Source organism: Lontra canadensis, unplaced genomic scaffold (assembly GCF_010015895.1).
Source record: "Lontra canadensis isolate GAN:19392208 unplaced genomic scaffold, GSC_riverotter_1.0 scaffold9, whole genome shotgun sequence".
NCBI classification, from domain to species: domain Eukaryota; kingdom Metazoa; phylum Chordata; class Mammalia; order Carnivora; family Mustelidae; genus Lontra; species Lontra canadensis.
Genome location: NW_022631003.1, coordinates 33,288,754 through 33,313,744, shown reverse-complemented (window position 1 = coordinate 33,313,744; position 24,991 = coordinate 33,288,754).

Sequence of the window (24,991 nt, the reverse complement as noted above, 5' to 3'; positions counted from 1 at the left end):
AGTCTTCCTACCCATAAACATGGAAAAATCTCTCCAGTTAATAAGTTCTTCACATAGAACTCATACTTCACACTCTTCACACTCTTAAAACTTCAGTTTCATAGCTTTCCTCACAGAGATCTTTACATAATCTGTCAGATTTATATGTAAGTCTTGTAAATGATAGTCTTGTAAATTATATGTAAACGATACCATGTTTTTAATTTCAAATTCCACTTACTTGTGCTATTATATAGAAAAGCAACTGACAAAAAAGAAAAGAAAAGAAAAGAAAAGAAAAGAAAAGAAAAGCAACTGACTTTTGTATATTAACCTTGATGTTGCAAAGCTGCCATATTTGTTTATTGGTTACAGGAGTTTTTTGTCAATTCTTCAGATTTTTCTCCATAGACACTAATGTCATTTGCAAACAGATACAGTTCTATTTCTTCCTTTCCAACCTGTGTATCTTTAGTTATATATATTCTACCTAACTGTATATTACATCTCTGTATATCATACCTAAATCTAACTGGGGGTTGTGCACTAGGGCCTGCCATACTGTTAAAGATCTGAGAAGATTCTAGCACCCTTTAAGTGAAGAATGAGGAGGATCAAGGTAAATCTGTTTGTCCTGTGCATTGGCAAAGAGCATGTCTTGGTAACTCTACATTTCTGAGAAATAATATATAATGGGTGGGAGTGGGAAGAAAACTAGTAAGGAGATTATATAGTAATTAATTCTTGAGGCATTGTTATAAATCACTTAATTTATCATCTTCATAAGTTACCCCCATTCTCTTTGTTTTTGTTGGGAAAAAGGCAAAATGAATTATGGATGGCAGTATGATGTCATTCATCACTTCATTAACTCCTGATGCAATTTGCTATATCAACAGAATTTATTTTTAGGAAGATGAAATTTGGTATTTAGCCAAAGGATGCCTCTTAATTTGGATTTACTCACTTGTTTGATGCTTAACCTTTCATGAATATATCAGGAAGCACATTTCCCACAGCACATATCCCAGAAGAACAGCTTCCTCTAGTATAACTGTCTATAGATCTGTCTGCATTAACTCAAAAAAGCACTCTGCTCACAGGTATCCAAAATGAGGTTCTATCATATATAAATAGTGAGCTAAATGTTTAAAAGCCCATCATCCAAGTGATATCAATATTTCCCAGCTAAGTGCCCTTTTCTGCATTGTACGCAACATTGATCAAAGCATTTTTTTTTTCTTCTTAACAACAACAACAAAAAACACTTGGAAGTATGAAAATTTAGATAGGATTCTCTGACATTAGATGCTGTACATTATGTTCTCTTCCCAAGAGATATATCAACTTTCTACTAGCATATATACATAGAACAATGTTTTAAAACAATTCCATTTCATATTTGGTATGTATATTATACCTATTTAAAGCAAACATGTGAATTTATTCTTAGCCAAATGAAGAAATTCTCATAACCTTAATCAATTCATTCCGGATGCAATTTTAGAGAAACATATGGACTTTCTCAAAATCCTATATCTGCAAGGTCAAGGAAATCTAGGTCAGACACCATCGTTGCTGATGTAGTTGCATTTTGTGTTAAAATATACCACTGCTCTACAGTTTCTTGCCACCACTCCCTACCTTTTCCATGTATATCCATTCTCTTCCATGCTCTCCCTCCCTGTGCACCCACGGCTCACTCCTCAATTTTTTCTTCATGTATCTTCTTTTTCTGTTTTGTTTTTGCTTATTTGTTTTGTTTGTTTGCTCTACTCTTTCCAATGTATGCACATGCATGTGGCAAAGCATATATATTTGTGTGTTGATATATGTATATATGTATATGTCCATCTGTAAATCTTTGTCAATTAAAAAAATGCATGCATGTGTGTGGTTTGCTATGAGGATATAGTACATAGATATTGGGCTATGTAGGGATATTTGGGGACCAGCAAAATTATAAATATTATCTGAATCCATGATGCATTTAAAATGTATAATATGATGGAATAAGTTATCTTGGAGTTCTCTTCCTCTCCATTGTCTTTTAAAGCAGAGTGTAAGGAATCTCCTTATGTGCCAAATTAGGCAAAATATTGATATTAAGACTACTTTTTCATGGCTTCATATAGGAGTATATAGTCTCCTATTCACTTTGAGAAAAATATCAGTGATCAAACATACAATCTATTTATTATTAAATGATTAATTCACTTAGATGTTCCCACTTACTTGACACACAATCAGATTTGAGAGACTATATTGGTGATGTTATTTCTCAAAAGTTTAAAACTCTTTAGGTGGAGGAATTATTAGTAGATGGTTTTGCTATGCTTTCAAAAAAAACTTCTATTTGCCACTGAAAATCCTTCTAGTAATACAAATGATCTTAAGGTAAGTGATAAATGTTTTTCTGGATCTTATTAAAAAGCTGTTAATAAAGAGTATGTAGGAGTCATTAAGTTACTTTAAAGTATAAATAATTTCTTTAAGATTTTATGTAACCGCTACACCCAACACCGGGCTTTACATGACTTGCCAAAATCATGACCCCATCATCAAGAGTCACATGCTGTACTGACTGAGCCAGACAGGAACCCCTAAATAATTTTTTAAAGAATACTTTTAATGCCATGTAAGAAAGGATAAAATTTCAGTGATTATTACAAACATTGGTTAATAAAGAACACAAAAGGTATAGCAGAATTTGTTACAGTACTTAAAAAACTGATCTACGAATTCGCAATGAAGAGACAATGTCAAGAATAGGTAAGAATAAAAAGAATAGGTAGGAAACTTTTAAGAAAGGGAAAAAATTAATGCTGGGAATTTGTCATGTTATGTATCAACGTGAAATTTTAAAATAGAGAAATTTAAGTAGTGTATCTTAGACAAAGAGATAAATACTTAGAGATAAATTCTTCTTAATAGAATAGAGAAGTCAGAAAGAAATGCCCATATATAAACATTTAGAAATGGGCGCATTAGGAATCAGGAGAAAATACACCATAATTAATAAATAGCATTTAGAAATTGGAAATTTATATAAAAATTAAGTTAGATTTTCAAAATAATAAAATACATGAAAATAAATTACAAATGGATTAAACAAAAAAGGAAAATAATAGAATGTGCAGGAGAAATTTTTTTATAATATTGGTGTAATGAGGGTTTTATAAAGCAAAACCTAAATCCAGAAGTCATAAAAACTAACAGATTTGATTGCATAAAAATGTTAAATTTTTTTATGCCCCAACATCATACTTGAAGGAAAAAAAGAGAAACGACAGTGAAGGAAAACATGATAGAACTATATAATTCATGAAAGGTAAAAGTCTACAACCAATAGTAAAAGGACAGGTAGGTAGAAAAATGAGGAAAGAAAACATGTAAACAAGTCACATTTGTGGGTGTGCATGCGTATGTATATATAATGAGAAAAATATGTACCTACATAATTTATAAAATAAATTACAATGCATAATTATGCAAATTCAAGTAAGTATATGTAAGATTTCATATATATATGTAAAAATCTCAAAGTGTCATAAATTTTTAAGAATTATATTACTTAGTATTGATAAGACAGAAATGGACACTAGCATACATATATGCTAGGTAAATTGGTACAGCATTTTGCATAGATCTTTGGTGGTATTTTGAAATCTAAATACTCCACTTTAAGAATCTATCCTATAGAAATAAATAAATATGTATGCAGATGTGAATGTGCAAAGATGTTCATTTCAGCATAGCTTATAGCAGTGAAAAACAACAAGCCATATAAGTAATCATATCCAGAGAAATGATTAGGAAAATTACAGTACACTTATAATACAGAATACAATGTATCAGAAAGGATGAAAATAAATATACTCTGATACTTAGCAATCTTTTAGACTTATTAGTAAGTGAGAAAATAAAATTATAGAATGATATAATCACATTTATGAGCAAAACAGTCTTTACTTAAATGTATGTACAAACATATATGTGTACATATATGTAAATAAATACCATAAAAAGGGTCTATACCACACTGGTAATAGAATTTCCATCTTGTGAAGGGAAGTGAGAAATGGGGCTGGGGGAAGAATAGGATAATTTGGAACAGAAGTGATGGAGATCTTTGAGTTTCAGTTTAAATACTTTTGTGTATTTCAACTTTTTTCAATATGCATATATTTTTCATTACTCATTTATGCTTAAAACAATATATTTTGTTGCCAAAATTTAAAATCTGATGTATAGTCTTATCATTATCATGTTTTATCAATTGCTTAATTTCTGACCTGTACTGGAAAAATTGTGCTCACTTTGAAGTTTAGTTTAAATGCCAAAACGGTTTTCCAAATTGTCCATTTCCTGGGAAGATGGCAAAGTAGGAGGACCCTAAGATCACTTTGTCCATAGGATACAACTCAATAACACCCACATAGGTATAAATAACCCAGAAAATGACCTGAAGACTAGCAGAACAGGCTTCACAGCTAAATGTAGAGAAGAGGCTATATTGAAGGGTAGGAGGGGCAGAGACGTGGTCTGGAGCTAAACAGACCTGCAGAACTGTCCATAGGAGGAATAGTGACTCCATGGAAACAGAGAGAGGAGAGGAGCAAATCTCTATGGCAGGCAACCCAGGCATGACGAACCCACCGGCGGCGGTCGGGAATGGTGTGTGTGTGGGGGTAAGTGCTGGGAGTGGTAGGGAGATGAATCCCCATAATGTGGGGCTTTGAAAATTAGAGGGCTTGACTTTTGTAAGTTCTTACAATCAGTGGGATTTGATACCTGAACGTTTAAAAATCAGCAGGCTCTTGAGAGATTCAGGAGGCAGAGAGGAAATGGAGATAGCACAGTAAACAGCCCCTGCAAATAAAGCATAGAAGTGGCAGTTTGAAAAATGCTTAGGGTATACCAAAGGAAGATTTTTTTTCTAATCTCAGAGTGTGTGCCAGAGGGGCAGGGATGATTGGGAGACTTCTTTAGGAGTAATGAAACTAATGGGTGCTATCTCCCTCCCCGACCCTCCAGCTTAGACACACAGACACCCAGAGGAACCAGTGCATTGTCAACATGTTCTACTTTACTTGCTAATCGTGTGCCCTCCCCTGTGTTCCCTTGGAGAATTGACTCCTCCAATAATGCTCATGGAAGGAGCCCATCCAAAGTGGTGTTACAAGACTGGCAATGTGCAAGCAGCCCTAGTAGGGCCAACACTACTTCAAAGTGATTTCTGCCCTGAGAAGAGGGGAAGATAACTACATATACCATTCCTACTGAGACCGTAGCATCGGGCATGAGGCAGACATCTGGTCTTGCCGCAGGCTCTGACCACCAATGAAAACTTCTCATAGGACAACACAGGAAAAGTGCCCTGCAGTTCTGTGCTACTATATCTCTGGAAAAGGCCTGTCTGACTCAATCCAAACTCAAGGTGGCCTCAGACTGGCCTACTAACAATACATGGCCTAAACCCTGCCCACAATAGACAAAGAGTGCTATTGCAGATAACTGGACTAAAGGCAAAAGTGGTTTAGGGTGCATTCAAGACACACAGGAGATACCTCTGAAGCACCAGATTCTGGTGAACAGGGATATTGCACTATAGGACACTACAAGACCTCTTCTTTGTAAGGCCACTATTTTTAAGGTGGGGGTGCATATGGCATCTGGGTGGCTCAGTGGGTTAAAGCCTCTGCCTTCGGCTCAGGTCATGATCTCAGGGTCCTGGAATTGAGCCCCACATCAGGCTCTCTGCTCAGCGGGGAGCCTGCTTCCTCCTCTCTCTCTCTGCCTCCCTCTCTGCCTACTTGAGATCTCTGTCTGTCAAATAAATAAATAAAATCTTTAAAAAAAAAAAAAAGAGCAGGGGACATACCTGAATTTCCTAACCCACAGAAGCAGATGCAGAGAGTTAGACAAAGTGAGGAGACAGAGGAATATAATAACCCAAATTAAAGAACAGGAAAAATCACTGCAAGAGACCTAAATGCAACAGAGATCAGTACTATGCCTGAGAGAGAATTTAAAGTGATGGTCATAAAAATACTTGAGGACTGGAGAAGAGACTGGAGGACCTCAGTGAGATCCTCAACAAAGAATGAGAAAACATATAAACTAATTAGAGATGAAGAACTAAGTAACTGGAATTAAAAAAATGCACTAAATGGAATAAATAGTAAACTAGAGGAAGGAGAGAAGCAAGTCAGAGATCTAGAGGACAGAGTAATGGAAAGCAATCCAGCTGAACAGGAGAGAGAGAAAAAATAATAGAAAATGAAAATAGACTTAGGGAACTCAGGGACAGCATCAAGAGTAAAAACATCCGCATTTATAGGGACCACAGAAAGAAAAAAGAGAGAGAACAGGGGGCACTGAAGCTATTTGAAGAAATAATAGCTGAAAACTTCCCAAATCTGGGGCAGGACACAGAAATCCAGATCCAGGAGATACAAAGAGCCCCCCAAAAAATCAACATAAGGAGGTCTACACGAAGATATGCAGTAATGAAAATGGCAAAAAGTAGTGATAAGGAGAATTTTAAAAGCAGCAAGAAAAAAAGAAAACTGTTACATACAAGGGAAACTGCAAAAGACTATATGCTGATTTTTCAGCAGAAACTTTGAAAGTCAGAAGAGTGTGGCTCATTCAAAGTGCTGAAAGAGAAATACCTGCAGCCAACAATACTTTATTCAGCAAAGCTATCATTCAAAATAGAAGGAGAGCTATAGTTTTCCAGAAAAACAAAAGTTTAAGGAATTCATGACCACTAAACCAGCCCTCTATTAAGGGGGACTGTGAGTGGAAAGTAAAGGCCATAAGTAGGAGTGAAAAAAGTAGGAAATACAAAAGCATTAAAAATAAGTATAAGCATAAAAGATTGGCTGAAGTATTCACAAAATAAAAGGATGTCACGTATGATACCATATACCTAAGATGTCAGGGAGTAAGGAGTAAAAAATGAATTCAAATGTTAACGACCATCAACTTAAAAAAGACTGCTTTCTGCATAAGATGTTATACACAAGCTTAATGGTAATCCAAAAATCAAACAATGGATGTGTAAAAAATAAACAGAAAGGAATCCAGGAATATCATTAAACAAATCAAACAAACCATGAAAGAGGAGAGCAACAGAGGAAAGGAACAGAAAAGAACTACAAAATCAACTGTAAATTGAGCAATACAGTGACAATAAGTACATAGATATCAATAATACTTTGAATGTAAATAGACAAAACATTCCAATCAAAAGACATGGGATGACAGAATGGATAAAAAAGCAAGACCCATCTATATGCTGTTTACAAGAGACTCATTTCAGACCTAAGGACACTTGCAGGTTGAAAGTAAAGAGAGGGAGAAACATTTATCATGCAAATGGATGTGAAAAGAAAACTAAGGTAGCAGTATTTATATTGGACAAAATAGACTTTAAAACAAAGACTATAACAAGAGACAAAGAAGCACACTACATAATCATAAAGGGAACAATCCAACAAGAAGATATAACAAAGGTAATGTATGCATCCAATATAGGAGCATCCAAATAAATAAAGCAGCTAATAACAAACATAAAGGAAGTAACTGATCATAATAATAATAATAGTAGGGTCTTACACCTTACTTATATCAATCGATAGATCATCCAGACAGAAAGTTAACAATAACAAAGTGGCTTTGAATGACACATTGGACCAGATGGATGTAACAGATATATTCACATTTCCTCTTAAAACAGCAGAATACACTTTCTTTCAAGTGTATGTGGAACATTCTCCAGAACAGATCACATATTAGGCCACAAAACAAGTCTCAACAATTAAAAAAGATTGAAGTCACACAATACATTTTTTCTGACCATAATGCTATGAAACTAAAAATCAACAAGTAATAATCTAGAAAGAACACAAATATAAGGAGGTTAAATAACATACTACTAAGCAATGAATGGCCAACCAAGAAATCAAAAAGGAAATAAAGAATATTTGGAGATAAATGAAAATGAAAACAAAATGGTCCAAAATATTGGTGATACAGCAAAAGATTCCTAAGAAGGAAGTTTATAGCAATACAGGCCTGCCTCAGGAAGCAAGAAAAATCTCAAATAAACGACTTAAACTTACACCTTAAAGGAGCTAGAAAAAGAAGAACAAACAAAACCCAAATTATTAATGAAATAATAAAGATTAGAGCAGAAATCAAGGAAGAAGAAGTTAAAAAAACCTGAACGTATCAATAAAAGCAGGAGCTGGTTCTGTGAAAAGATCAAAACAAAATTGATAAACCTTTAGCCACACTCATCCAGAGAAGGACAGAGAGGACTCAAATGAACAAATTCAGAAATGAAAAAGGAGAAATTAAAACAAATACCACAGAGGCATAAAAATTATAAGAGAATACTATGAAAAATTGTATGCCAATAAATTGAACACCTAGAAGAAATGGGTAAATTCCTAGAAACATGTAACCTCCCAAAACTAAATCAGGAAGAACTAGAAAATTTGAACACTGATTTCCAGCAATGTAATTGAGTCAGTAATCAAAAAATCCCAACAAACAGAAGTCCAGGACCAATGGCTTCACAGATAAATTCTACCAAACCATTTAAAGAAGAGTTAAGGTCTATTCTTCTCAAACTATACAAAAAAATACAATAACAGAGAAATCTTCCAAATTCATTCTATGAGGCCAGCATTGCCCTGATACCAAAACCAGATAGACACTTCAAGAAAAGAGAACAAACAGGCCAATATGTCTGATGAACATAGATGCAAAAATCCGTAAACAAAATCTTGCAAACCAAATCCAACAATACATTTAAAAAATCATTCAACATGATCAAGTGGGATTTATTCCTAGGGTGCAAGGGGGGTCAATATATGCAAATCACTCAAAGTGAAACATTACATCAACAAAAGAAAGGATTAAAAACCTTATGATCATTTCAATAGATGCAGAAAAGGCATTTGACAAAGTACAGCCTACATTCATGATAAAAAACCTTAACAAAGTAGGCTTTGAGGGAACCTCAACATAGTAAAGACCATATATGCAAAACCGACAACGATCATCATACTCAATAGTGAAAAAACTATGAGCTTTCCTCCTAAGATCAGAACAAGACATGGATGTCCACTTTCACTTCTATTCAACAGAGTACCAGAAGTCCTACCCACAGCCAACAGATGAGAAAAAGAAAGAAAAGGCAAGTTGGTAAGGAAGAAGTCAAACTTTCACTATTTTCAGGTAATATAATATTATACATAGAAAACTATAAAGATTACACCGAAAACACTTAGAACTAATAAATGAATTCAGTAAGGTTACAGGACACAAAATCAATATCCAGAAATCCACTGCATTTCTATAATAATGAAGTAGCAGAAAGAGAGATAAAGAAAACAACTCTATTTACAATTGCACCTAAAACAATAAAATACCTAGGTATAAGTATAACCAAAGACATGAAATACATATACTTTTAAAACCATAAAACTCTGAGTGGGTCAATACATTAAGCATCTGCCTTCAGCCCAGGTCATGATCCCAGGGTCCTAGGATTGAGTAGCACCTCAGGCTTCTTGCTCAGCAGGGAGCCTGTTTGTGTCTCTGCCCCTCCCTGTCACTCCCCCTGCTCATTCTCCCTCTCTCTCCCTCTGTCAAATAAATAAATAAAATCTTAAAAAAAAAAAAGAACCTGTTTTCAGGGTGCCTGGGCGGCTCACTTGCTAAGCATGGGCCTTCAGCTCAGGTCATGATCCCAGTGTCCTGGGATTGAGCCCCATGTCAGGCTCCCTGCTCAGAAGGGAGCCTGCTTCTCCCTCTCCAACTCCCCTGTGCTGTGTTCCCTCTCTCGCTATCTCTCTGTCATAAATTTTTTAAAAAAATTTTTAAAAACAACCTGTTTTCAGTTCTTTAAAAAAAAAAAAAAAAAACTATAGGGGCCCCTGGGTGGCTCAGTGGGTTAAAGCCTCTGCCTTTGGCTCAGGTCGTGATCCCGGGGTCCTCAGATCTAGCCCCGCATTGGGCTCTCTGCTCAGCGGGGAGCCTGCTTCTCCCTCTCTCTGTCTCTGCCTGTCTCTGCCTACATGTGATCTCTGTCAAATAAATAAATAAAATCTTTAAAAAAAACACTATAAAACACTGACAAAAGAAATTTAAGAAAACATAAACAAATGGAAAGCTTTTCTATGCTCATGGATTGGGAAAACAAATACTGTTAAAATATCTATACTACAGAAAGTGATCTACAGATTTAATGCAATCCCTATTAAAATGCCAACAGCATTTTTCACAGAATTAGAGCAAATAATCCTAAAAATTGTATGGAACCACAAAAGAGCCAATGCAGTCTTTAAAAAGAACAAAACCTGAGGTATCACAATTGCAGGTTTCAAGATATACTACAAAGATGTATTAATCAGAACAGTGTATTACTGGCACAAATACACATATAGATCACTAGAACAAAATAGAGAGCCCAGAAGTAAACCCATGAGTATATGGTCAAGTAATCATCAACAAAGGAGAAAAGAATATGCGATGGGAAAAAGACTCTTCAAAAAATGATGCAAAAAATGATGTTGGGAAACTGGACAGCTACATGCAAACTAGACCACTTTTTTTTTTATGCCATACACAAAAATAAACTAAAAATGGATGAAATATCCAAATGTGATACCTAAAACTATAAAACTTCCAGAAGAGAGCACAGGCAGTAATTTCTCTGACATCAGCCATAGCTACACTTTCTAGATATGTCTCCTGGGGCAAGGGAAACAAAAGCAAAATAAACTATTGGGACTATAACAAAATCAAAAGCTTTTGTACAGCCAAGGAAACAACTAACAAAAGTAAAACACAACTTACTGAATGGGAGAAGATATTTGCAAATGACATATGCTATAAAGGACTAGTATTCAAAATATATAAAGAACTTATAAAACTCAATATCCCAAAAGCAAATAATTCAATTAAAAAATGGGCAGAAGACATGCACAGACATTTCCTCAAAGAAAACATTCAGATGGCCAATAGACATATGAAAACATGTTCATCATCACTTACCATCAGGTAAATGCAAATCAAAACTGCAATGAGATATCACCTCACATGTATCAGAATGGTTAAAATCAACAACACAAGAAACAACAGGTGTTGGCCAGGATGTGGGGAAAAAGAAACACTGGTCCACTGTTGGTGGGAATGCAACCTAGTACACTCACTGTGGAAAACAGTATGGAGCTCCCTCAAGAAGCTAAAAATAGAGCTACTCTATAATCTAGCAGTCACACTCCTGGGGACTTACCTGAAACACTAATTCAAAGGGATACACGCACCCTGATAGTTAAAGCAACATTATTTACAGTAGCCAAGACAGGGAAGCAGTCTAAGTGCCTATTGATTCGTGAATTGACTACACACACACACACACACACACACACATATAAACAATGGAATATTATTCAGCCATAAAAAGAATGAAATCTTGCCATTTACAACAACATGGATGGAGCTAGAGAATATTATGCTAAGTGAAATAAATCAGTTGGAGAAAGACAAATAATATATGATCTTCTATGTTGAATTTCAGAAACAAAACAAATGAACAAAAGAAAAAAAGAGACAAATTAATAAACAGACTCTCAGCTATAGAGATTAAGTGATGGTTTCCAGAGGGGAGGTGGGTAGGGGGATGGGTGAAATGGATGAAAGGGATTGGTGAACCAATACATACTGACTCTCATAAGACTGTTGAATCAGTTGTTACGATGTTAATTCCACAATGTGTCAAGGGGGAAAAAGAGGACCTGAGAGAGAGGATGCACTATACCAATCAGGGCTCACCAATGTTTTCTTGATGAGCAGCCATAATTGATCTACTAAAAGCCATAGAAAAAATTTTTAGTTATATATTCTGTAGGTCCCAGAACACTTAAGCCCTCAATGGGCAAAATTTTGCAAGCTAAACAATCCATTTTCCTTCCTGAAATACAGTTATTTAGAATCATGGATGTTTTATCAGACTAAGGGTATTCATTTGCCTTCAATTACTAATAAGCTGGGTCAACCCAACTGTAATATCATGCTAAAATGCTCAAGAATAATAGAGGCTCAATATCTAGGGATGGTTTATAAATTATACTTATCCTTCAATGCCTCTCATTGCTTTTGCATGCATATTTGTGCCTTCGTAGTTCATAATTTATCTCTCTCTCCCATCTTCTCCTACAGTACAGCCTCTATTTAAATAGAAAGAGCTTTAATCTAAGTCAGAGCCAAGCTTTGGGAGTCAGGAGGAAGGCAAATCTCCCGAAGTTCAAAATCAATTTGGTTGCTATTAACAGCCTTGCTCTTGTACCAGTTTCAGCACTGAGTGCTGAAGCTTGGAGCTTTTTTATCTGTAGCCACTTATTTTGTCTCAGAGTATGGTGAGGGTCCCCAAGAAATGACCCAGAATCAAGTGCTGGGGAGGTACTGAACTTTTATAGCCTGAGACTAAACACAAACTTGAAAGTAAATTTCATCATTAAAGCTAGAAGAAATGACAATAGGATTCCTGCTTCTTTTAAGAGCCAACACTAGAACACCCACTGGCAGTGAACACCAGGTATTGAAGATTTTTTCCTTTTAACAAAGGTCATCTTCTTTATCCAGCTGCCTTTTTGTGTGGTAAGACAAAAATCGACTCAGCTCACACAAGATTTACTTTATGTTTCTCTTGAATAACAGACTTTAATGTATGCAATAGAAGCCTTACTTGCCACTCTGGAAACAAATTACTGTTTGTGATTTTGAGGCTGTTCTGATTTCACCAATAACAACTAGAAGATCAAATATGTTTTGCAGTTTATGGTGCATTTCACCAAGAGTTTAAAAGTTCATTTTCATGGACTGCAAGACTCTAGTATAGTATAACCATAAAGTAGTTCTTACTATGTACATATTTTATAAATGTAAACTGAGGCACTAGGAATCTGACTTCTTTCTGAACATTACATAAGGCACCAGAAAATTTAAAAATAAAAGGCCCAGTTTGAGGGGTGCCTAGGTGGTTTGGTTGGTTAAACCACTGATTCTGTAGTTCAGCTAAGGTCATGATCTCAGGGTCATGGGATCAAGCCCTGCCTCAGGCTCTGCACTCAGCATGGCACCTTCTTGAGGTTCTCTCTCTCCCTCTGTCTCCCTCTACCCTTCTCTCTGCTCACATGTTCTCTTTCTCTCTAAATAAATAAATAAATCTTTTTAAAAAGTCCTACTTTGATGAATTTAGTTAACAGTGTGAGTACATGGGTGAAAAACAAAAACTATAAAGAAAAAATAATAGAGAATTGGGAGTTATTTGGTTGAGAAAAACAGAGCATGATACTATGTTTCACATGGCATGCTGGTAACACACAGGATCTAAGGTCTTACTATTTATACTTAAGTCTTTACTATTGTCAAAACTGTGAAGAACTTTCTGGCCAGATTGGGTGGGTATTAAAACAATATTATAACGTAATGGATGTGATATTATTCATCTAATTTGGCTTCACTTTGCACGAATTAACCTCAGTAAGTTTCTTATGTTGTGAACCATTTGTTCCATTGTTCATTTGAAATTTTAGTAGATTTTTTTTTTTTTTTTTTTTTTTTTGAGAGAGAGAGGGAAGAAGGCAGAGGGAGAGGAGAGAGATAATCTCAAACAGTCTCCCCACTGAATGTGAAGCCTGACTCAGGTATCAATCCCACCACTGGGAGATCATGACCTGAGCAGAAACTAAGAGTCCACTGCTTAACAAACTGAGCCACCCAGGCACCCCTTTAGTAGACTTTCTTAATTAATTAGAAAGAACTTATTTTCACCCCAACATAGACACCAAGACTGTGTGTTGTAGTTAGACTTTAATAACTATCATTACCATCTGCTCCATTATTCATAGGAGTGTGAAGGGGAATAACCCTCTGGAAGTATCTTAGCAACAATAATAATAACACTAATAGAGCTCTTACCAAGTACCAGGAAATTTGCTAATCATTATCTTTATTGTCACACATATTAGTCAGAGGTTATAATTTTTTTTTTTTTATACTTTACAAATGAGGAAACTAAGACTCACTGGGGTTGACTTTCCCAACTACAGGTGGCAGAAGTGGGATCTGGACCCATGTGTTTAAGGCTTTAGCATCTGTGCTCTAAACTTTACAATCTAGATCAAGATTTATACACCTCACATCTTTGACTCTTAGGAATTCTGTTCCCAGGGCTCTAATAAAATAATCTTTAGTACTTGTGAAGGGATGGAATGTATTAATTTTAGAGGTTTTTTAGATTTTCCCCCAATGTAAAGAGAATTCTGACATTCCAGGTCAATCCCTGTCCCCAGCCTCTAAGATGAGTCTGTCTCGATCAGAATGCTATTATACAGAATCTGAGCAAAGTAAGAGGAGTCAAGAATTAGAGATGGGCAGGAAAATGGAGAGAAAGAGAGGATGGCAGAAAGTTAAACTCATGTTATTTGTAAAGTTGGGATTGAGGAGCCTGCAAGCTTGGGAGGGAGATTAGCAAAAGGAACACAAGAAAATCTAAGGACTAAGATCTGGAGAGGAGAGAAATATAAAAAATATGAGCAACAGACATGAATTGATCCTTTTACTGTCTTTTAAGACTGTGACTTAAATCATTAGTTTCAATTGGGCATGTGTTAGAAATGCAAATTCTCAGATCCCATCCCAGATCTCCTGAATCAAAATCTTCAGGGGTGGGGCCCAATAATCAACATTTTAGCAAGTTTGTGATGGATACATTTGAGAAACACTACTTTAAAAGACAGATATAAAGAACAGAACCCTTCTAATTATTTTTTGACTATTGAGATTGTAACCTCTTTAACTATGCACAGATCTGGGACCAAACTATGTAAGTCACAACCTCAGTAGGGTTATACCGCTAATCTTTTGTATCTCTGTATATCATCTCATCAGTTAAAAATCAAAATATCCAAGTGTGTGAATAATTAGGTTATTATTAGGAATAAATACATATTAGGGATATTTAATAATATTAAATAATATTATTTATATATAAATTTATTTTATAAATATTGTATTATTATTATCTATAAATAATATTAATTATTATTAATAATATTTCTAAATAAACATTAGGAATAAAAAAGCTATACCCACTTAACAAAATACAAACATCAAAATATTTTTATCATGTTTTTACTTTTATCATTTAAAAAAAATTTTTAGATTTTATTTATTTGACAGAGAGAGAGATTACAAGTAGGCAGAAAGGCAGGCAGAGGGAGAGGAGGGAAGCAGGCTTCCTGCTGAGCAGAGAGCCTGATGTGGGGCTCAATCCCAGAACCCTGAGACCATGACCTGAGTCGAAGGCAGAGGCTTAAACCCACTGAGCCACCCAGGCACCCCAGTATTCTTATTATCTTCGAAGAGCAAATTAGTACAGTACAACTCATACATGTAATATATTTATATGCTCTAGAAACTCAGCAGAAATAAAGACCCTGGGTAAATATTTTGAAATATTAACTACAGTTATTTTTGGGTAGTTGGAATATGGGTTAGGTTTTCTTCCATTTCTTCCTATATTCTGAGCTTCTGATATTTTCTATAATAAGCATGCACATAATTTTTAAACTAGCAGCTAAAGTGTACTTTCTGCCTAGGTACTATCCCTGAAGTGAGGAAAGAGCAGGGCTGAAATGGACAGGGAACTATTGTGCTAATCAGCAAAACCTCTACCAAATTAAATAAATTTAATTTGGCAAATTATTTCACTTGAAAAAATTACTGGATACTACTTTGGTAATCCCGGATGTACATAAATAGTTCATGAATATATGTGTGTGTGTATATATATATATATATATATATATATATATATATATAGTTTAAAGTTTTTCTCCTACAGTCTCCTAATTCATATTTCATTTTGTGTTATCTTTGTTTCACAAAAATCAAACAATTCATTTTGTAAGTGTAAGTATTAGTTGGGATAAGACTGAATGTTTCAATTTCAAGGCCTGTATGAACACCTTAAGGTATGTTCAAGGCAGAGAATTACAAAGGAGAGGGGAAAACCCTAGAGATGGGAGGGGTCATCTATCTCCTAAGTACATGTAACCCTGAATGGTTACACACAAGCTAGCTCTACAGAACTTGGACTTCGAGATACTTTGGAAATTTCCATATTTAAAAAAAAAAAAACACTCTAGAACTTTCAAAGGTTCATGACCCTAATTTTGAATAAGACATTAGTTATTAATCTAAATAGAATTCTGGTAGCCTATCTTTCACCCAGTTAAATATTTAATTATAAAGATTAAATTATAAAGAAGAAATCTATGTGAAACAATGGGTATGACAGTAAGTTATCATTTTTTGAAATGATATTATCTCTCAGCTAAAACCCAATATAAAGGTTAGCACTCAAGAGAATCTTCTCAAGAAATGGTGTGAATGAATTCAAGAAAACCCTAAAATATCACCCCAGACATCAGTTAGAGCTTCACAAAAATAACAAGAATAGGCTACTCAAATGAGATACATGGAATTTCTAGTGGATTTGGGAGAAAGTTGTGTTCTTAAATTTTTAAGGAGCTAAATGAGTAGCAGTTAAAACATGCATAAAAATAATATCCAGTTGCCTTAAATTATGGAAAATCATCAACTTGTAAATGTTAGGGATTTTTACCTTCCTTGATATGATCAAAGTTGTTTTAGAAAAGTAAGCAAATAATCAGAAAATTAGGGAAATGGCACAATAGAAAGCATAACCAACTGGTACCATCTTCTGCACATGCAGAGCTGTTTTCTTAGTCAATTCCTTAATACCTTTTCCAGCTGTACTGAAAATGACTCCAGTAGAACAGTTTACACAACTGTTCTTGGCAAACTATCCTACAATTGAATTAGAAAATTTAAGTCTGGGTGATATAAAAAATTAACTCAGAATGGATTATATAGACCTAAGTATAAAATCTAAAATTATAAAACCACTAGAAGAACATGTAGGGAAAACCTTTCCAACCTTGAATTAGGCAAATATTTCTTAGATACGATGCCAAAAGCACAATCCTGAAAAGAAAAAACTGATAAATTTCCTACATCAAAATTAAAAACTTCTGCTCTTTGAAAGATACTGTTAATAGAATGAAAAATCAAGGCATAGACTGGAAAAAAATATTTTCAAATTACATATCTAAAATATTTTCAATTATATATCCTGTGTTCAGAATATATAAAGAATTGATATGTCATTAATAAGAAAACAACCATAAAAATGGCAAAAGATTTAAATACACTTCACCAAAGGCGATAAATAGATGTCAAATAAACAGAAGAAAAGATGATTTCATTACTTCTTAGAGAAACAAATTAAAATCACAGTAAGATACTATTAAATGTCTATTACAATGGCTAAAATTAAAAAGACTGACCATATCAAGTGTTGATAGGATACAGAGAAATTGTTACTCAGATGTAATGCTGGTGGAAATGTAAATGCACTTCCCTTTGGAAAGTGGTATAACATCTTTTTGAAAAACAGTTTGGCAGGCTATTAAAAAATTAATACAGCCATTCTATTCTTAGAGATTTACCCAAGAGAAATAAAAGTCTATGTCCATATAAAGACTTGTAGACAAATGTTCATTACAGCTCTATTTATAATACCTGAAATGTGGAAACAACACACAAGTTCATCAACAGGTGAATAGATAAACTGTATTTTATCTATCTTAGAAAACACTACTCATCATTAAAAAGAAAATGAATGGGGCGCCTGGGTGGCTCAGTGGGTTAAGCCGCTGCCTTCGGCTCAGGTCATGATCTCAGGGTCCTGGGATTGATCCCCGCATCGGGCTATCTGCTCAGCGGGGAGCCTGCTTCCTCCTCTCTCTCTGCCTGCCTCTCTGCCTGCTTGTGATCTCTCTCTGTCAAATAAATGAATAAAATCTTTAAAAAAAAAAAAAAAAGAAAATGAACTACTCATACAAGCTACAGCATGGACAAATCACAAAATCATTATGCTGAGTAAAATAAGCCAGTGGAAATAAAAGAATATAAAGCATGTCGTGCATTTATATGAAATCATAGAAAAGGCAAGCTAATCTATAGCGACAGAACACAGACCAGGGGTTGCCTCAGAAAAGGGGGAAGAGGGTGGGAAAGGGCAGAAAAGAGAAACTACAAAGGGGCAGGAGGAAACTTTCAGGGATGATGGATAAGTTCATCATCTTGACTATGGTGATGTTTTCACAGGTGTATATATATAAAAGCTCATCAAATCATACACTATTTTCTTTTAATTGAGGCACTATTGATGTATAACACTGTATTAGTTTCAGCTGTGCAACATAATGATTCAATATTTGTATGTATTATGAAATGTTTGCCATATTAAGCCAAGTTGACATTTGTCATCATTTTAAATATGCACAACTTATTGTATGCCATCACAACAAGAGAGATGTTAAAAAATAAAATGAGGGGTTCCTCTTTTTGTCGATCACTCTATCATTTTAATACTGTATGCTCGAAGACATCAACTTTCTTGTACATTACAACTTTTCAATATTAAGTTACAAGTATTTCTATGTTTAACTTACTATAAGAATTTTCATTTTTAAGCAATTTCCCTCATGTTGGCTCTACTGTACAAATAAGAATTGATTAGTATGTTTCTCAAACATTTTGCCACCTTGAGACAACTGGAGCCTATTTCCTCACCACTTAAATGGAAGAAATAACAATTTACATAGGACCATGGGGGTAAATGAGATGATGTTCTTATAAACTCTGAAGTGCAATACAAATCAGACTTTGTATTATGATTATTATAATTAATGATCTTTAGCATAATTATTATTATTTCTAACCTCTAAACCACTGCAGTTTTTCTATAATCAATAGCTACAGGGACGCCTGGGTGGCTCAGTGGGTTAAGGCCTCTGCCTTCGGCTCAGGTCATGATCCCAGGGTCATCGGGCTCTCTGCTCAGCAGGAAGCCTGCTTCCCTTCCTTTCTCTCTGCCTGCCTCTCTGCCTACTGTGATCTCTGTCTGTCAAATAAATAAATAAAATCTTTAAAAAAAATAGCTACAATGCAATACATTCAGATCTGGCAAGAACAATGTTTTTTTTTTTTTTTTTTTCGTTTCTCATGACACCTTATGTACTTCTCAATATAGAATAGAGACTCAATAAATACCTGAGTGATAATATTTTCTCTTCTCACTATACATAAAGGAAAACATCAGAGAAGACATACCACAGCTTTTGTTACATTTTTCCTCTAGAAAAATTCGGATTGTATTAAAATACTGGGTATTACTGAATGCTAGAATGGGAGTCTAAAAGTCTAGATTATTTTTCTGAAAATAGAGTTAGATAGCACTTGAAAAAAGCCTGCTTTGGGCTCTCCAAATTTCAAATTCCTTACCTAAGAAAGTGTTTAAGTCCCCCAAATTGAAATACATATGTTTCTCATCACTACAAACTTTCAACATTCCTTCATTAATAAGAGGATGGTAAAAAGTTAGTTTTATGATGAACATTTGCCACCTTTAGTTCAGAAAAAAATTATAAGGAGCATTCTAGGTAAGCTAGATCAAAAAGATAAGAAAATAAATTTGTGAAAGATTTTTATCCCTGGTAGTTTCTTAAATTTTAAATATATATCACAGGAAAAAAAATTGGAACTTTGTTATTATTCCTTTTGTTTTTCAGTTTAGTAATGAAAAAAATATTTTAATTACATTTTGGGGGAGAGGGGTACTCTCTACAACTTTTTACTGATTAGGACCTCTACTGAACCTATTGCAAAGACCATTTATGTAACAGAACCACTTCTGGAGGGAGCAGTACGTCATAGAGCAGTTACGTTTAACAATTATATTTAACTGGCCCTAAGATCAGAAGGTCTCATATCTCTCCCTGAATCTATTGTAATTGCTCATTGTGGCATAGTGTTGGATCACCTTAAAAGATCCCCTTTTATTTTTCTACTATAATTGGCAACAAAACGGCATTAAAGAGAAATTTTTAATTAAGTGTTGATTCCATTAAAAGTTGGAGCACTTCTCGTTTGCTAAAGAGCTCAACTCTACAGATTTGGGTGACCTCCTGACTTCTTTATTTGTTAAATAAAGCCCTTCTAGTTTTCAGCTCCACAAATATTTATTAAACACTATTATAGGCTAAGAACTGGGAATACAGAAGTTAATGGCACAGTAAGTTCCAAAGAACTTAGAGAAAGGATCAGAGATGAGTAAACAAACTGTAACTCTTCGGATTCCCTGTGTTTATGTGGTCCAATCTGACAGTAGTTGTAAAAGCCTAGTCAGACAACTAAAAAAGTACTTTTAAAGTAAGTCAACTTATATATCTTTAACCCTAAGAAATGAAGTACAACTTATCTTTTAAAAATCCTTTTCTCAACCATTTTACTCTCACTGTAGCTGCCTCTGCTTTTCTTCCAAACTCCCCAAATGTTTCTTCCTTTTCCCACCCCCAACTGGACCCTCCATGAAATTTTGCTTCAAAACATTCTTATCTCCTGATTCTGCTGTAAACCTGCCCAAGAGAATGCTAGGAGTAAGGGAAGAAACAGATCTGGCTAGGCCAGTAATCTCTTTGGCAGCCAGGAGTGGCGAAAAGGCTAGAATTATTTACATGCTATTTCTTTTTTTCCCTAACATAAAAGTACTATGAAATAGGGTGAAAAATCTTGTAATAGAAATATGTACAAGGGTGAGTACAAGTTTAAAGGAAGTATAAAGAAGACATTGTCAAGGACATCTTGCCACTTAGCTCTGATGGGTCTTAAATTTGTCCGGCAGGGAAGGAGGGATTGTGGTGAGGGACAAAATTCCATTTATATAATATCTTTGGAGTTGAGTAAATTAGGGAACAAAAGCCCTTGAAGAAAATACATTTCTTCCACTATGAAACTTATCCCCTGGTTAAAGCTATGGTAGAAATGTACAGGATAGAGAGCTGGACATTTCCTTTGGAACAGATAATATTTTATAGGATTGCATACAAAAATGTCTCTATTTCTGTGAAGATGTTTTGATATAATAGGATTAAAAAGAAAATAGGAACAAATAAAAATCTTTCTAATTCTGATACATTATGTTCACTTCTGTGATTCTGAATGTAATTCTAACCCACATGACATAACTGGCAAGGAGATCAAATGTAGTGGTATTGGGAGACTTCAATGATCAAGGGAGCTGCTAGGAAAATCATTCTGCTAAAAGTGAAATGTCTGATAATTTCTTGGCTTGCCTGCTGACTGTCATTTCACAGAAAGAGGAGGTAGTGACAGAGGGAGCTGCATCTTTGAAATTAATTCTGAATACAAGGGAGAGCTACTTGGTCAGGTGGGCATCACAAGGAATTTGGGAGAAACGAATTATATCATTTTAGAATTCATAACAACCAAATAAAGTAATGTCAGATATTCTTATGGCATCCATTTGAATGGTTTTATTGAATCTGAAATATTTATCAAGTACCTACTGTGTGCTATAGTTTCTTATTCTTTAGGTGTGCATGTTTGTGTGTGTAGAGAGAGTCTTTATCCTTGAGTACTTTCAGAAAGGTTAAAGAAAAAAACAGAACTCTCCCCACCACAGATTCATGTCACTGTGAATTTAAACGCATCACATAAATGATAATAACTCATATTTCCCTGGATCTGGCCTCTAAACTACTTGCATAAGATTTCAGAATCTGCAACTACTCCCCCAACACACACACACACACACACACACACACACACACACAAAGACACACACACTTGGTGTATTCAGAAAATGACCCAATTCTGGGAATTTAGAAATCAAAAAGAGACATTTGGATTTTCTCATTCATGGAATTGGGAGTGTGAGCCAAGTTTATCTATAAATCTGATAGCCCCAGCTAAGAATCCTGTCTCTCCCTAAGAACTAGATAAGGACAGGGATGAATCAAGTGACAGTCACCACCATACATCATATTCAAAATCATTCTTCCTTTCCTGAACAGAATCTGTTTCATCAGAGGTTTTGTTATTGGGCCAACTGACACGTCTGTCTCCGTCTTCTCTGAGGCATTCTCTGCCACAAACCTCTGCAGTCTCACACTAAATAGACTTCTAGAAAGCTTGCCACACTAACTTACAAGACTTGTCTTCGAGGCAGCTTAACCTCAGGGTGGGGGCTCTACCACAGACAGTTTTTTCCATGGCTCACGTCAGTGGGGATGGGAGCAAGTTTAAATATAAACATCTCAAATTTAATTTTAGATGATCTCAAATTATGATAAAAAGAAGGTAGAGAACAAACGAAACTCCTTAGGTCACTTGGGGAGTTCTGTTGGGGTCATATGTAAAAGGTAAGGAGGACATATAACCAAAAACGAAAAAAAAAAAACAAAACAGAAAAAGTTAAGTTAGAGAATTTTTTAAAAGATTTATTTATTTATTTTAGAGAGAACAGGGAGAGGAGCAGAAGGAGAGATAATCCTGAAGCAGACTCCCTACTGAGTAGGGAGCCCCACATGGAGCTCAATCCCAGTACCCTGAGATCATGACCGGAGCCGAAATCAAGAGTGAACGGCTTGGGGCGCCTGGGTGGCTCAGTGGGTTAAAGCCTCTGCCTTCGGCTCAGGTCGTGATCTCAGGGCCCTGGGATCAAGCCCCACATCGAGCCCCACATCGGGCTCTCTGCTCGCAGGAGCCTGCTTCCCTCTCTCTCTCTCCCTGCCTGCCTCTCTGCCCACTTCTGGTCTCTGTCAAATAAATAAATAAAATCTTTTAAAAAAAAAAGAAAGAAAAGAGTGAACTGCTTTAACTGACTAATTCACCCCGGCACCCCAAGCTGGAGAATTTTATCAACAAAACTGAACCTCTGGGTAAGTTTGAGTGTGTAAAATAGCCAAACAGCACAGCGAAAAAACTTTTAAAGCTATCACAGAATGAAGAAGGAACAAGGTAAAAATGGGTTCAGTGTTTGATTTTCATCTCATTATGCTAACAGATTACAGCAAGAAAAAACTACTCATCTCCTAATTTGCTTCTATTTTCTCTATCCAGGAAAATGATCTCCAAACTGAAAAGAGTAGAACAAATATGGTTAAGGGGTAAATAATGCCCAAATTAGCTGAAGAGATGAAGAGAGAGCTCCTAGCTGTTTCAAATAAATTCAAGTCCCCAGATTCAACAAAATTATTCCCTGGGAACCAGGAGAATTTACAGGTGTGATCTCAGAAACACTGTCAGCAGCGGCTGCTGAGTATTTACGGGGAAGAAATGTGAGGGCAAAAGACTGAAATAGGTAAATGTCCTGATTTTCTACAAGTGGAAAATGGTATATTGCAAACACAAGAGAATGCTGGGCTAACCAATAATCCCTGGGAAAGTATTCATGAACTTCATTAAAAAGCTCTTTTGAAAGTCCATAGAGTAGAGTGTGGCAAACTTTGGGGAACAGTGTGGGTTTGCTGAGAGCAGAGCACATCAAGATGCCTGTTGGATTTTATTAAGAGCAAGATAAGGGAAGGGAGTGGGATTAATAATGACCTAAAGAAGAGAAGCACAGTAAAAAGAAGGGGTGGGGGTTGGCATGGGAGACAGGGAAAATGGAAGATAAAATGTGCACCATCCCTGGTCATTGTCATGTGTTAATAATGTAGGGCAAAGTGCATCCTTTTCTCTGGACTATTTTTTGGGGTAATGAACAATAATCAATTGGATCAGAGCAGTAAATTAACTCAACCTACAATTTTTGTGCTAAAAGGGATCTTTGTACTACTTGAAGTAGCAAAAACTGATCAGGACACAAGTTTCTATCAATATCGCACAGACTGAATGCTAAAGTCTTTTAGTTTCTTTTGATGTGCTTACCAACTGAAGTTCAATATGATGCTGTAGACATTTGGATTTTGGGAGGGCATTTAACCAATCTCTCCTTTTAGCCATTTATAAACGATTGTCATTTTTCTAAGTCTTCTATATGAGACACATTGTGGCAAGCATTTTGTGTTCATTATTTCTAATGCTTACAAAACCCTTGTGTTGGTATGTTATCTTCAAATTATAGATGGGGAAAGTGAGGCTCAGAGTGATTACGTTATTGGCCTGCATTGTCAGCTAGTAAGAGGTGAAGGCAGGGTTTGAATACAGATCTTCTCTAAACCTGCACCCTTCCATTACATTGTTCATCTTCCATTAGGAACTATAGGTGTGAATTTGGGGCCAGTTGATAATATGCTTAAGAGGATTTCTAAATAAGTAAACACCCGTACTACAGGAATTTTAATAAACCTCAGGTATAAAACCAAGTTCAAAGTCTTTGGGCCTGTTTAATGTTATTAAACATGATTTGGGTAAAGATACATGGCATGGAATTCAGAAGGATAACTAATGCTTTATGAAAAATAATAATACTTAAAGGTATGTATAAGGTATTAACTATGGGCCAAAACTAGCTGGGTAAAACTAGATAGGGATGAAAAGATAAATCTTGCATTTAGAATAAAAAATATAATCTTTCTAAATATGTACTGAGGAGATGTGGTTTATCAGCTATATATATGAAAAAAAGACATAGGGATTTTAATTGACAGCAACTTCAATAGGAGTGAGCAGTGTAATATATGAACAAGAAGAAGGCAAAGGAAAAATAAGTCTTTTTTTTTTAAAGATTTTATTTATTTATTTGACAGACAGATCACAAGTGGGCAAAGAGGCAGGCAGAGATGGGTGGGGGGAGGTAGGCTCCCTGCTGAGCAGAGAGCCCAATGCGGGGCTCGATCCCAGGACCCTGGGATCATGACCTGAGCCAAAGGCAGAAGCTTCAACCCACTAAGCCACCCAGGCACCCCAGGAAAAAGAAATCTTAAGGCTGCATTAGTACTCACTCATTCATTCATTTATACTTAGTATATATTAATCAAAGGAAATAAAAGATCATTATATGCTTCATACTATATCTCATATAGATGTA